The sequence below is a fragment of the Neolamprologus brichardi genome, chromosome 3 (assembly GCF_056152115.1).
Source record: "Neolamprologus brichardi isolate AB-2024 chromosome 3, ASM5615211v1, whole genome shotgun sequence".
In the NCBI taxonomy this organism is placed as follows: domain Eukaryota; kingdom Metazoa; phylum Chordata; class Actinopteri; order Cichliformes; family Cichlidae; genus Neolamprologus; species Neolamprologus brichardi.
Window position 1 is genome coordinate 2,268,278 of NC_142106.1, and position 14,616 is coordinate 2,282,893.

A 14,616-nucleotide genomic window follows, 5' to 3' on the forward strand; every position below is an offset into this window, starting at 1 on the left:
TTTATGTAGTTAGTATGGACTTAATGCATACGCATTATTATAATTTGGTCTATAACAGTTGTATTGATGTATGGCAACTTAAAATGCTCTTAAAATGGCACTACAGCATGTAAAAATATAAAGATAAGCTGTGGCAGACTTCTATGGTAGGTCTTAAAGGGTTAAATAAACAGCATTTTTACATCCGTTTTCCTCTGCTTACCCAATTCAGATTCAGGAGGGCAAAAGTTGGAGCACATCCTGGACACGCTGCCAGGCTAAAGTTCCTCTCGTAGCACATATCACTCAGTTACTCAGTTCAACTTTATTTATACAGCACCACATCACAACAACAGTCACCTCAAGGCACTTTATATATTAAGGTAGACCTTAAAATGTTACATATTTTGAGAAAACCCAACAATCATATGAGCAAGCACTTTGGCGACAGTGGGAAGGAAAAATTCCCTTTATCCATTCTTTATTTGTCAAGGGATTATACAGACTTGTGCACATTATATGCATCTTACATGACATTAGATTTTGCAAACCAATTTGGCTTTTATTTTAAACCAAAGAGCTTGTCACAGACTGTGGTGGCAGACCGTGGAGTTGCAGGAAAAAGCAGGCCCAAATACAGGACTCTTATGATGAACAGTGAATTCATTACCAATGACTGAATGAGGCAATGAAGAACATTATATACAATCCCAGCACCGTGGCCACCATGGCAATTTTCCCTGAATCCCCACACAGAGCGCGTGTCCATGAAAAAGCTGAAATAAGCAACTCCAAAAAACTGAACTCTTGTGAAAACACACTCAGCTCCCGACTCAAGTTTAGACACAAGAATCCCATGCTGACTTTTGGTGCATTTTAACCATTCATATTGGATATTACAGGAAGTAACACCTGCTTATGAGTAAACAAATGGCTTTGATTTTGACACTGTGATTTCAATGCCACCAAAAGATTTAGCATGAATAGAAGGTTATCTGGCACCTCAATGCCTTATTTGGAAACTGAACATTGTTTAAAAGTATGATAGAGAAAAGAGTATGTGGCAACGCGGGAGCTAAATAAATAAAAAATACATTTGATAAACCTTGAGTTTTCCAGCTTCATAGTTCAGACCTTTGCAGGTTAATGCTGGTCACAGATCAAACTCACATATTACAACTGATGAAAGTGGGAAAAACTCCTGAGTGTGTTTGATGACGTTAATAATGTGTTCATGTCAGTGCCTGATCTCAGTTTCATTCCTGTCTGGACTCTCAGCTCTACACACCATCATGTGAAAAATCCTCCAAAGTGCTGAACAACAGGTCACCAAAGTCTCAAATTCTTAAACTGGGCTTTAACCAGAATAACCTGTGTGCAGGAACAAGCTTAAACAAGAAAGTGAGGCGAGAGAAAGAGCAGGAATACAAGCTCAGATTCTCTCTGTGTCACATCCACAGTGTCTTTAAATCATGGAGTCGCTGCAGAAAGAGTTCGGAGCTTCACTTTTTGTGATCTTTAGATCTTTACTAATTCAAAAAATGGCATCGTCACTGCTCGGTGAGCCAGGATGGAAGGAGGAAAGAAAGCAGCTGTTAGAGTCACAAACTCAAATCAGCTGCTTTTGTAGATGCTGCACTGAAGGAGTGAGGCATTAAATCCATGTCTCCACAGCTATGCTGTATATGGGTTGTTTGCCCTATTTTTCTGGCTCATCCAATCAGGAAGAAGCAGAGTTGCAGCCTCCTGAGCAGCTTTAGCTCCGGATGTTGGTGGATTTAGGAACTTCTACAATATTTCTGCTGGATTAGGATCCAGAGTTTGAGTTTGTTTGTTGCTTCCAAAACATCTTCCTCTTCTTCTTCTTCGACATCCTTTGGAAGAACGACTTGTTTGTTCTATGTCACTTTCTACTGAGACTCATGTAACAGTGTTTATATGGTGTTATTCCACTTGCCACAAATATCAGTGCAATGGGTTCTGACATTTGTCGCAGTCTCCATTGGACTGATTTCCTCTCAGCACACAAACACAATCATCCTCCTCACAGACGGACAGCTGGATCCTGCAGACTCTGCTCTGTCCTCCTCTTCCTTAATCATCATCTTCATGTGGACTTCAGTCAGTCTGAGAGGTAAACCACAAACACTTAGTGAGTTCACATGAACAGTTACAGTCACTGACCTCTGACCTGTAACCTAGAAACCAGGTCATCAAGGATCAGAGAAACCCAATTTCGCCTACTGAGTCTGAAATCCACGACCTTCAATGTCTCTGATTTGCATGTCTTTGTGTACGATTATACTTGAAGGCACCTGAAGGATCCTCTTAGAGAGAAAAACATGTTTTTCATTGCAGCCACAGAAGCTGATGAAGACTAAGAATACCTTCATAATCCCAAAGAGAAACTGGTTTGGACGCTAATCATGAGCAGACGGAAACTAGTGTAAGAACAGAGCGCCACCCAGAGGTAAACACAGTCATTTACACTGTGCAGGACTATTGATGGTGCTACTGTGAGCAGCAGGAGTTAAAGTGTTCATGTTGAGCATGTTTTAATAGAATAAAGGACTTTCTCTGTATCAATCAAAGCAAAGATTAAGGGTCGAGGTGTTTACAGCACAGAGACCAAATCCATGGGCTGAACCATGTGACATTCACAGGCATCTAGGACCAGAGTCTAGGTTCAAAGAAGCTATTTATAACTGAAGGCCTTAAAATAACAGACCACAGATCAGTGTGTTTTTAACTCGAACCTGGTTAACGTGAGATAGAAGACACAGTTTCCAGTGCACATTAATTCATGCATCACAATCACAGGATCGATGTGTGAATGTAGGTTTTGTTCTGTTCTCACCAGATTGTTTGAGACATAAAACAGAATACAGGTTGAATCTTAACAAGGTTCCAAGTATCTTCTCTAATGTCCATCACCAAGTTCAATTCATTTTGTAGCATAAATTATATATTTTTTTTTATTTTTAAAAAGCAAAGCAATCTAAATATAAATGATTAAACTAACAAGAAATTTAAAAAAGGCAATATTAGTGATAAGGAACAGGAGTGGAATGAACAGATTTATTCTCAGAAATTAATTTGTTCACCCCCCCACCACTCCCCCTGCCAGTGGCAGACGTCCTCAGACATCGGTGCGTTGGTGGTTCTTTGTGTCTGGGGATGGGCATCCAGGTACGCACAGGCTCACTCCTTGGTGGCTGCTTATCGGGGCCTGGAGCCTGGAGCTCGCTCGGGCCACTTCGGGGGTGGGGTGCCCTCGGCCTCTCGGCCTGGGGCTTGGTCACTCAGGCGCAGCTGGCTGCCGGCAGAGCTCACGGGCACGTCACTGCAACCCCCCCTGGCTTCTGCTCCGAGGCTGCTGAGTGACCCCTCATCTGGGACTCTCCTCAGCTCTTTCTGGGACAGTGGCACGGCTGCCCCTCTGTTGGTCTTCCTTGGTCTCTTGTGCTCTGGGGGTCTCTGGATGTCTGGAGTCTTGATCTCCTCCATACCTGCTTCATGCCCTGGAGGACAGGGCTGTGCCCCCTTCCCCCCCCCCCCTCCCCCCCCACACACACACACACCCTCTAGCAGATCATTACATGAAGGAACCTTTTAAAAACAAGCGCGTCCATGCTCACAGGTGTACACACGGGTGCTCACACAAACAAACTACACCCTTTTTGGCTCCTACCTCAAAGCACACTGTGCGCTGTCGATCTTACGTGCTGCACAATAATGTTTAATATTTAGTATTTACTGTTATATTCACATCGTTATACTGCTCTCTCTTTTTTGCTTGTTTTCTTTTTTTTTTTTATTTCTGAACAGGTGATCCAGGTGATTGATATTTTATTGTCTGTTTGTTTTGTTGGTTTTTGGGTTTTTTGCCCTTTATCACCTAACTTATATATCAGACAATTTGTGAATTTAGTCGGTCCTCTGGGTACTGACCTGAGTAGAATACAGTTTCTAATAACATGGTTAATGTTCACATGCAGACACACACATAGAGTGACACACACTGACATGAGGAAGAGTTCAGTCTAACATTCCTCTGCTGACAGCTGATAACTGAGTCGTCAAGACAACAGATGAAACTGAAGAATTTGTATTCACTTTACATAAAGTGGGTTTGGTTAGGTCAGGTTCAGAAGAATGATTGGAATATTTCCCAAACAGAGATATCTGTGGGAAGAATTTTGTGTCATTAGAAACTGAATTTGAATATGTTATATACAGATTTGAATTGCTTAGATTGATTCTGAATTGCTCAACTTGAATAAAAGATAAGATAAGATAAATTTTATTAGTCCCACGCGTGGGAAATTTGCTTGTCACAGCAGTGGACAGTCCAAAGTTGCATAGAAAAATTAGAGAAAACACTGGAATAAGATATCAATAAGATACTGTACACAATAGAATAGAAGAACAGAAAAAAACTTTTATTTTAGGTTTATTTATGTCTTACACCAGGGGCAGGGCTCTAGAGTGCGACGAATTTGGTCGCAAATGCGACCAAATTTTTCAGTGGTGCGACTAAAAATAAATATTTGGTCACACCTGTGCGGGTAACAAAAAAAAAAATCTCTGCAACTCTCCGTGTGGTCAACAACAGACACACATTATGCCCCTATCGTGGACTAAACCAATCAGAGATAGTAAGGGGCGGGACCTCTCTGATTGGCTGTGGTCCAGTTGAAAGTGCAGGTGGAAGAGAGAGGTGAGTAGTTTGAATAAAGCGATATCAATTCATTAATGGATTCCACACAAAGACGTAAACACAGAGCGGACCCGACGCATCAGAATCAGCTTTGTCTTTCTCGGCTTTCTCACCCGACGGCCCGTACACGGACACGCTGTCGGAGCTTAGCGATTCTGATGCGTCGGGTCCGCTCTGTGTTTACGTCTTTTTTGCGCTGTATCTGAGCTGCAGGTTTTGTCTCTCCAACCAAAATTCACCGAGCCAGCAGCAAAAGAAGCAGCAAACTACGCTTCACATTTGATCAATCAACATCAAGATGATGATTAAGTTTAACATTTTCTACAATATAGACAAAGCACTTTAAGAACAAGTTTTTTAGTTAATAATTTAGAAATGAATATTGTCTGTATGGACTTCCCCCCCAAAGAAAGTGCACATGTAAAACTGCGGTGTTAAGCGATGCCTAAATTTAGGCGTACCGGTGCGCCCATGTCAAAAAGTTAGTCTAGAGCCCTGTATATATATATATATATATATATATATATATATATGTGTGTGTGTATATCAAGGTTATTATCGTTAACGAAAACTAACGAATTAACGAAAACTAGAAGTGAAAAAACATTTTCGTTAATGGAAATAAAAATAAAAACAAAAAAAGGAAAACAAACTAAAACTATAATGAGTGTTCACAAAACGAACTAAAATTAACTGAATTTATAGCAAAAATGTCTTTAGTTTTTGTTGATGTGTGCGTGTCATACAATAGTCAAGGGTGAAAATGAAGTTTAGTTTCCAGATATGTTTCTTGCTGTCTAATTATGCCAGCAGGTGGCAGCACGTTAGTCGAGTCGTTTGTGTTGCTGCTCCGTCCACGCGCAGAATCATGTCAGGAAAAGTCGGAAGAAAGCGCCAGAGTCCAATTTGGGATTACTTTGACTATAACTGTGTTTTGGATAAAGCAAGTGTCTTGTAGTGGAAACAGACAAATTATGAGGGACATTTCTAAAGGGAAAAAAATCCCACAAACCTTAAAGTGCACTTGAAAAGCTCACACAAGAAGGCTAACCTAGCTTAGCTTGAGAAGGTAAGGGAGCACACTCAACCCTCATCCCCAGAAAACAGAAGCTAACCCCAGGCAAGGCAGCGTGACGCATCCCGAGACAACAGGACGGGGATATCTACACAACTGTGTGAGTCAGTTACCTTCAAAAAGTTTATCAATTCACTTGAACCAAAATTACGAACACCCGGTGCTGCGAGAGTTAATAGTCTCATTGGGGCCAAGATATACATTTTATAGTTGCCTGGTATCAATGGTTGTTCATCTGCCTTTATTTATTTATTTAAAGAACCCATAGGTGGGAATGTGAGTTGTCTGTCTCTGCGTGTTAGCCCTGCGACAGACAGGCGACCTGTCCAGGGTGCAGTATGGTAGCTGGAATAGCAACATACCCAAAGATAAGCAGAAGAGAATGACTGATATGATGAAACTGTTAAAACTTGTTACACTTAATTATTGCAAACACAACTAAAACTATAACTGAAACTAAAGATTTTCAAAAAAACTAAAAAACTAAACTAAACTAGCAAACAATTGGTAAAAACTAATTAAAACTGATATAAAATTGAAAATCTGAAGTCAAAACTAAATAAAAATAAAAACTAATTAAAATTGAAAAACTATTAAAACCCTGGTGTATATATATATATATAAAACACCCAGCACGCCCCTGCGGGCGGTTTATCCTTCAAGCTCGGGTCCTCTACCAGAGGCCTGGGAGCTTGAGGGTCCGGCACAGTATCTTAGCTGTTCCCAGGACTGCGCTCTTCTGGACAGAGATCTCCGATGTTATTCCCGGGATCTGCTGGAGCCACTCGCCTAGCTTGGGATATATATATATATATATGTACATATAAATTATGGAATTCCGTTTAGGAAAATATTATATATATATTACAATCAAAGTCTGAATATATTGATTGATCTTCTGAATATATAGAACGAAACTTGAATATATTGAATGATCTTCTAAATATATAGACTGAAACTTGAATATATAGAACGAAACTTGAATATATAGAACGAAACTTGAATATACAGAATGATCTTCTGAATATATAGAACGAAACTTGAATATATAGAACGAAACTTGAATATACAGAATGATCTTCTGAATATAGAGAACGAAACTTGAATATATAGAATGAAACTTGAATATACAGAATGATCTTCTGAATATAGAGAACGAAACTTGAATATATAGAATGAAACTTGAATATACAGAATGATCTTCTGAATATATAGACTGAAATTTGAATATATAGAACGAAACTTGAAAATATGGAACGAAACTTGAATATATTGAATGATCTTCTGAATATATAGAATGAAACTTGAATATATACAATGATCTTCTGAATATATAGAACAAAAGTTGAATATATAGAATGATCTTCTGAATATAGAGAACGAAATTGAATATATAGAATGAAACTTGAATATATAGAATGATATTCTGAATATATAGAACGAAACTTGAATTTATAGAATGAAACTTGAATATATAGAATGATCTTCTGAATATATAGAACGAAACTTGAATATATAGAACGAAACTTGAATATACAGAATGATCTTCTGAATATAGAGAACGAAACTTGAATATATAGAATGAAACTTGAATATATAGAATGATCTTCTGAATATATAGACTGAAATTTGAATATATAGAACGAAACTTGAATATATGGAACAAAACTTGAATATATTGAATGATCTTCTGAATATATAGAATGAAACTTGAATATATACAATGATCTTCTGAATATAGAGAACAAAAGTTGAATATATAGAATGATCTTCTGAATATAGAGAACGAAATTGAATATATAGAATGAAACTTGAATATATAAAATGATCTTCTGATATATAGAACAAAACTTGAATAGATAGAATGATATTCTGAATATATAGAACGAAACTCGAATTTATAGAATGAAACTTGAATATATAGAATGATCTTCTGAATATATAGAACAAAACTTGAATATATAGAATGATCTTCTGAATATATAGAACAAAACTTGAATATATAGAATGATCTTCTGAATATAGAGAACGAAACTTGAATATATAGAATGATCTTCTGAATATATAGAACAAAACTTGAATATATACAATGATCTTCTGAATATATAGAACAAAACTTGAATATATGGAATGAAACTTGAATATATAGAATGATCTTCTGAATATAGAGAACGAAACTTGAATATATGGAATCAAACTTGAATATATAGAATGAAACTTGAATATAGAGAACGAAACTTGAATATATAGAATGAAACTTGAATATAGAGAACGAAACTTGAATATATAGAATGAAACTTGAATATATAGAATGAAACTTGAATATATAGAATGATCTTCTGTATATATAGAATGAAACTTGAATACATAGAATGATCTTCTGAATATAGAGAACGAAACTTGAATACATAGAATGATCTTCTGAATATATAGAACGAAACTTGAATATATAGAATGATCTTCTGAATATAGAGAACGAAACTTGAATATATAGAATGATCTTCTGAATATATAGTACGAAAACTGGAATATATACAATGATCTTCTGAATATATAGAATGAAACTTGAATATAGAGAACGAAACTTGAATATATAGAACGAAACTTGAATATATAGAATGAAACTTGAATATATAGAATGACCTTCTGATTATGCATGCCAGATGCTTCGGTTATTAGTAAATTTGGTTGTGTTCATTAGAAAATGGTTTTTTTTGGTTCCAGACACTAAAAATTGTGAAATATCACAATATAGAATAAGTTCCAAAGCTATTATTTAGGTAAAGGTTGATAAGACTGGTTTTATCTTCATATTCCTTTGTGCCATTTAAATCATAAAAGTAGTCAAATAAAGTGTTTAAAATATACTTTTCTTTCATGACAAATCACACTTGTCACAGTAAAAGAAATGTCACACTATAGTGTATGATCTACTAATTCATCTGTTAATAAACATGAATTGTGATTCTTTTATTAAATAAAATACCTGTTATACATTTTTAACTATCAAACAGAGAAATGTTTTTATTTAAACTCTTACAGGCTGATATTTGGGGGAAAAAAAGACACATAAAAGGTAGTAACACAGAACACTTTATTTGTGTATTTCCAGGACCCAGAGGAAGAAAAGAGTATTCTGTAGTAACAGGGCAACACTGACCTTAAAAAGAAAAGAAAAGAAAAGAAAAGAAAGGGAAAGGAAAGGAAAGGAAAGGAAAGGAAAAAAACAAACAAAATACAATTAGGCTGTCTAATCAAGTAAACAAAATCCTTAAACATTCCCTAAAGAATGTAAACCAGGTTATGTTTAACAGTTATTATCATTATTATTATTAGTAGTAGTAGTAGTATCATTATTTGATAAGAATGCAATGTCATATAGTGCGATGATGATATAATGTTCATATTTCAGCTATATATTATTATATATTTCATGTCTGTCACATTTATAGACAACTTGCTGGCAGTGTTGGAGATACCGTCAGCCCCCCTTTAAATATTTTTTCATTAGGGTTACTGTAACACTTTTCAAAACTTTTCCAAAACCTAACAAAAACTATTATTTAAACCTGTGAGTTCATCTAGAAATCAAGTGAAAATTAATATGAATTTCAATGTAAAGCATAAATGTTCAAATGGGACACTGAAATAAAGCTTAACTCATCTCATTTGAAAATGTAAAGAAAAGTTGTTCTAGGTGGCAGATCTTTCAATGACCACATCTAGCTATAGTATTTAAAAAATAAACAAAGGTATCTGAAATACAAAACATGGCTGATAAACCTGTATGTTATGACATCACCACTGACATTTTACATTGTGTGGAATAGGTGGACACAGGAAGCATTTGAGAAAATTGAATTCTATGTAACAGTGAGGTTGTGGCATATTCTTTTGCTCCCTGCAGGGGTACTAAATAATCTAATGTTACTATTGGTCATATCAGAGAACAGAGATACAACATGACATAAAGGCAGGGAAACAGATAAACTACAATCCAAAAACAAAATATGCCTCATATGTATAAACTGAAACCAAATGCACCCATCCATTCTCTTGTGCTTATTTTTATCCGCGTTGCTAGCCTATTCCAGCTACCACAGGATGAAAGGCAGAGTACACAATGGACAGGTTCTAGGATGTCTGTGGGCTGCGTGGTGGCTCGCGGCGTCGGCTTTGCTGTGTGACTGCTGTCAGCTGGGCTGCTGTGACGCTTAATCCCGGGGGGGACACGGCTTAGCATCGCTAGCGTGTGCTGTCGGCTAGGCTGCTGTGGGCCATACCGTGGGGGGGAAGCTGCTTCAGCGTACTAGCGTGCGCTGTCAGCTGGGCTACTGTGAAAGCACAACACAGAGGAAAAATGGTCACACAAAGTAAACAGCTTCAGTGTTGCTATCGGCTAGCTGCTGTAGCGCGCTACACAGGGGTCACGCGGCTTTGGTTCATAATCTGAAGCTGGGTAAACAACATTAACAAGAAACAAGAAAATTAAACATGCATATGCAAAATAGAAAAACAAAATCCTCATCAGTTCTGCAATCCTTGAGAATACACATCATGCTCTTCCAAATCCTGGTCTGATGTCTGATTTGAAAGTAGTGTACACTACATGAACTGGTATACGAAAGATATTTTCACAAGTATTGGTCACTGGAAATCTGCAGTTAGTGATGAACTCAAGGCTTGGCTTTGGAGAAAACCCAGGGCTGGAATGTTTCCACAATTAAACAAATGAACTGTTGTGCACAGTTTTGTCTCCACAATCACACGATGTGAGTCTATTGCACACTGTTTTTTACTGTGATATTTTTGTTTACTTAGCTTAGTCTAGCAATTGAAACCTACGGCCAATTACTAACCTTACACTAGTAATTTCAGTGCATTTAGTTTCGTTCTTACCTCTTCTGCCTTGGGCCCTTTCAAGTGAAAGGTTTACGATTGTAGATGGGACCCGTTGTGGGGGACTCCTGTGATGTGGAATGCACGTTCTCCATAACGTTAGCTGGTTAACCAGGGGCGATCTGACCAGAGAGGTTCACTGCATTTGGTCTTCCACGATGAAACAGTGAATAAATTTCTTCATCAGTAGTACGATGCAGTACACTGGTACTAATATTAGGTTGGCCAGAACATGCATTTGCCAGGGTGTTTATTAGCTCCTCATTACTTAGAATTTGAGCCACAAGATTCCGTGCAGACTGGCTCATAGTGCCATTCCTCGCAGTTACAAACAAGGAAAACATTAGATGGCGCAAGCGGCTCCTTTACGTCAAGTTTCGTTCTATATATTCAGAAGATCATTCTATATATTCAAGTTTCATTCTATATATTCAGAAGATCATTCTATATATTCAAGTTTCGTTCTATATATTAAGAAGATCATTCTATATATTCAAGTTTCATTCTATATATATAAAAATTTCCTAAACGGCATTACATATATATCTATATCTATATCTATATATATATATATATATATATATATATATATATATATATATATTTATATATATATATATATATATATATATATAAAAAACAACACAGAAAGAGCTGTGATCAAGCTATTTATTACTGCGCGCAGGAGAGCCAGCACACATCAAACATCACAGTTCAGTCATGTCAGCTCTGCCACAGAAGTGGTGCTCCTACTCCTTTATGCTTTCCAGGGAAGAGGGAAAAAGTTTCAAACTGATCACACCACACTTCACGCGCCTCGCTATGAAACCTAACGGATCAATGGTTATGTTGTTTTGTGCCCTTGGCCTTATCAGCACCTGTAAAGGGAGTTGTTTTCTCAAACTGCTGACGCTGAAGTAAGTTCATCTAGTTTTAGAAATTTTCACTGAACAGTCTATAACAGTGTCACAACTAAGTATATGCATAAGCACTTAAATACTTTAAATTAGAATAATAGAAAATTTCTATTACAGGAGCCAGAGCCTGTCCCAGTAGTCAGGTAGAGCACACCTGGACAGGTCACCAGTCTGTCAGAGGACTAACACAGAGACAGACATCAGAGTAACAAATCTATTTAAAATTAATGTAAGTTTGCTGCAGCTGTATGTATGAACATGTGTTTCTGTGCTCACAGTCCACCTCTCAGGAACCTGCAGTTCATTTTTAGTCTACTTTAAACAGACCTCACAAAAGGCTGATGTGGCTGGATCAGTAGTGTGATTTAAGTACGACACCTTTGGCCAGGGATTAATCTGGTACATCGCTTCACTGCAGTCTTACGTATTTTCCCCACACCTGAATAAAAAATACTGATATATACAAATAACAGCTTCAGCTGATGCAGCCTGACTCAATCCTAGATGTTCAGCACACAGAGACACACAGAGGTACCGTTTAAAGTTTAGTGTTAACCTGAGTATTTACAGTATTACAGAGTCTGGCAGTCTTTGCATGATGTCCACGTCACTGTAAGTTTCTAGCTGACTCTCAGGTGTGACAGGTGTGCCAGCAGGAAAGAGTAATAATAACCTGCATCCTGAGGTTTGTCATGCAGGATTAAAGGACCCAGGCTTTGTTCACACAGCTAGGATTGTATTTACACTGACCCTGGGTCAGTATAAGTATCATACAGTTTAAACGAAGCACTGAAACTTGCACATATTTATTACAGATGCACTGAAGCTAATCGAGATATTTGCTGTCAGTCTGTGGCTGCGATTAAACACTTTACTGGAAACTTTATTAAATAGTGACTTCATCAGTCATGACAGAAGCTAATATTTCTGTGCTAACATCGTTTAAACAGTAACAGCTTTACTCCAATATAAGCTAACGTTTACACGGTAACTTTAAGCTAGCACCATAAAGACGGTAAAACACGTAATAATATCTACAAATGCATCTTAAAGCTGTTATATTAGCACTCGGTGTATTACTAACATAACCACATTAACATTATTGACACTCGCTGACTTTTAATAGTCTATAAACGCTGTCCGTTCAAATGGTCTTACCTGTAAACACTGCTGTATCCACCAGATTCCAGCCAGAGTGGATTCTGGAGTCTTCCACGCTCCTGTTAGTGATCCTCCATCTGGATGGATGATAACAACCTTCTGAACAATCTAGCAGGAGATGGCCCATATCTATGTGACTGATTTGTGCTAATAACGCCCATTGTATGGACTGATAACAGCCGAAGCGGGTGAATAAAGTCACCCTGTTGCTAGCTGTGCCATTACCCAGCATACACCACTCCCTCCATAAATGCAATTAACGATACAAAAGTAATAGCCTATAATTAATGTATCTGCTGTATCTGCTGTTTCTCAGGTAGTTGCTTACATTGTATAATTTATTGTGTTCTGTATACGTCACTACAATGTATTTTGGAAATATACAAATATATGGACAACAGGCTCTTCCGCGGCAATCTCTTGTCGTCAATAAATAACATTTAGGGAGCTCTATAGTATTCAATGAGAGGACCCTGCACGTCAATTCTCGACGCGAGGGGGGTACCCTGAGCGTCAATAAGTGAGGCAGAGGGAGCCTGACCATGCGTCACACATTTGACAAGTTGGGAGTGAGAACGTGTTGGATATTTACTATTGGTTCTTATAGCTGCTTTATTGAACATGGAGTTTCCTCTCAGTGCGTCACATTTTTATTGGACTTGAAACTCATTCTGAATATTTTACCTCATGGATGTCTTTTTGCTCTCTACATAATTTGGACTGTTTGAAGCTCGAGCAGCTCATTAAATTGAAGTGTTTTTAATTTGATGAAGAGTGAGTCAGACGCTTGATTGAAGCTGGTGTTATTAATAATTCTTATTACTATTTGTTGGAATATATATTTTGGTTGGAAATGCTCTACATTAAGGACGGCACCTGTCACTGGTATAATATCATGCAGTTCATCACTGTGACCACCTGAGGGCAGTAAGCTGTCATCAGAAAGTATCTCTCTGCTGACAGTGTCAGTGTTGCTATCTGTTTAATAATATCTGTGTTCACATATAGAGCGTCATTATCACACTAATGAACACTAGTGCTGAAACGCTGCAGTGAATGGGTCCTAATGTCAGTATTATTGTATGTGGACAGTTGTAGTTACTGACAGTGACCACTGGAGGGCAGTGACCCTGATAGTTTCTCTGGAACAGTCCAGAAGCCTGTCAGTGAAGCAGGATTAGATGTTCAGTGACGGAACATCAGCAGCAGGAAGTGTATTTTCTCTGTGAAGACAAAACAAGTGTAAATGTGTGTGTTGGTAACTCACTGTCAGTGTTGTTCTCCTCTTTTCTCTCCGTGGCCTCAGAAATGCTGACTCTGTTTGTACATCACTTATTTTCAAATGATAACGCTGTTAAACTGCTTTCATTGAAAATATTAATTTAAATGGAGATAAAATGACATCATGAGGGATTTTTTACCACCCTGTCAATCAAAAAGACGATAAGGAGAAAATGTGAGGCGACCTCTCAGTAAAAGTGAGTGCAGCAGTGAAAAAGTGAATGAAAAGGTGAAAGCAGCTCAAACATTACAGACTGCTTTCAACAGCTTCACATGGAGGATCACACAGATGATGATCTGGGACACCAAGTTCAGAAAAGAGGAACTTTGAGAAGTCACAAATGGTTTATTTTGCGTCTTTATTGTGATTTTTGTGTTGTAAATATAAAGTCAGTTTTCTGCAGGCCAGATTTATTCCTGCTTTCCAGCCGTCAGAGGAGGCTTGGACTTCCCTCTCTCCCCCTTTGCATGTGTGCTGAGACACACTCACACACACACAAGACATCGGATGGCAGCCTGACCAACGAGACTGACCTCAGCAGGATTGTGGATTTGAACTGATCACAATGACACAGAACTGAACT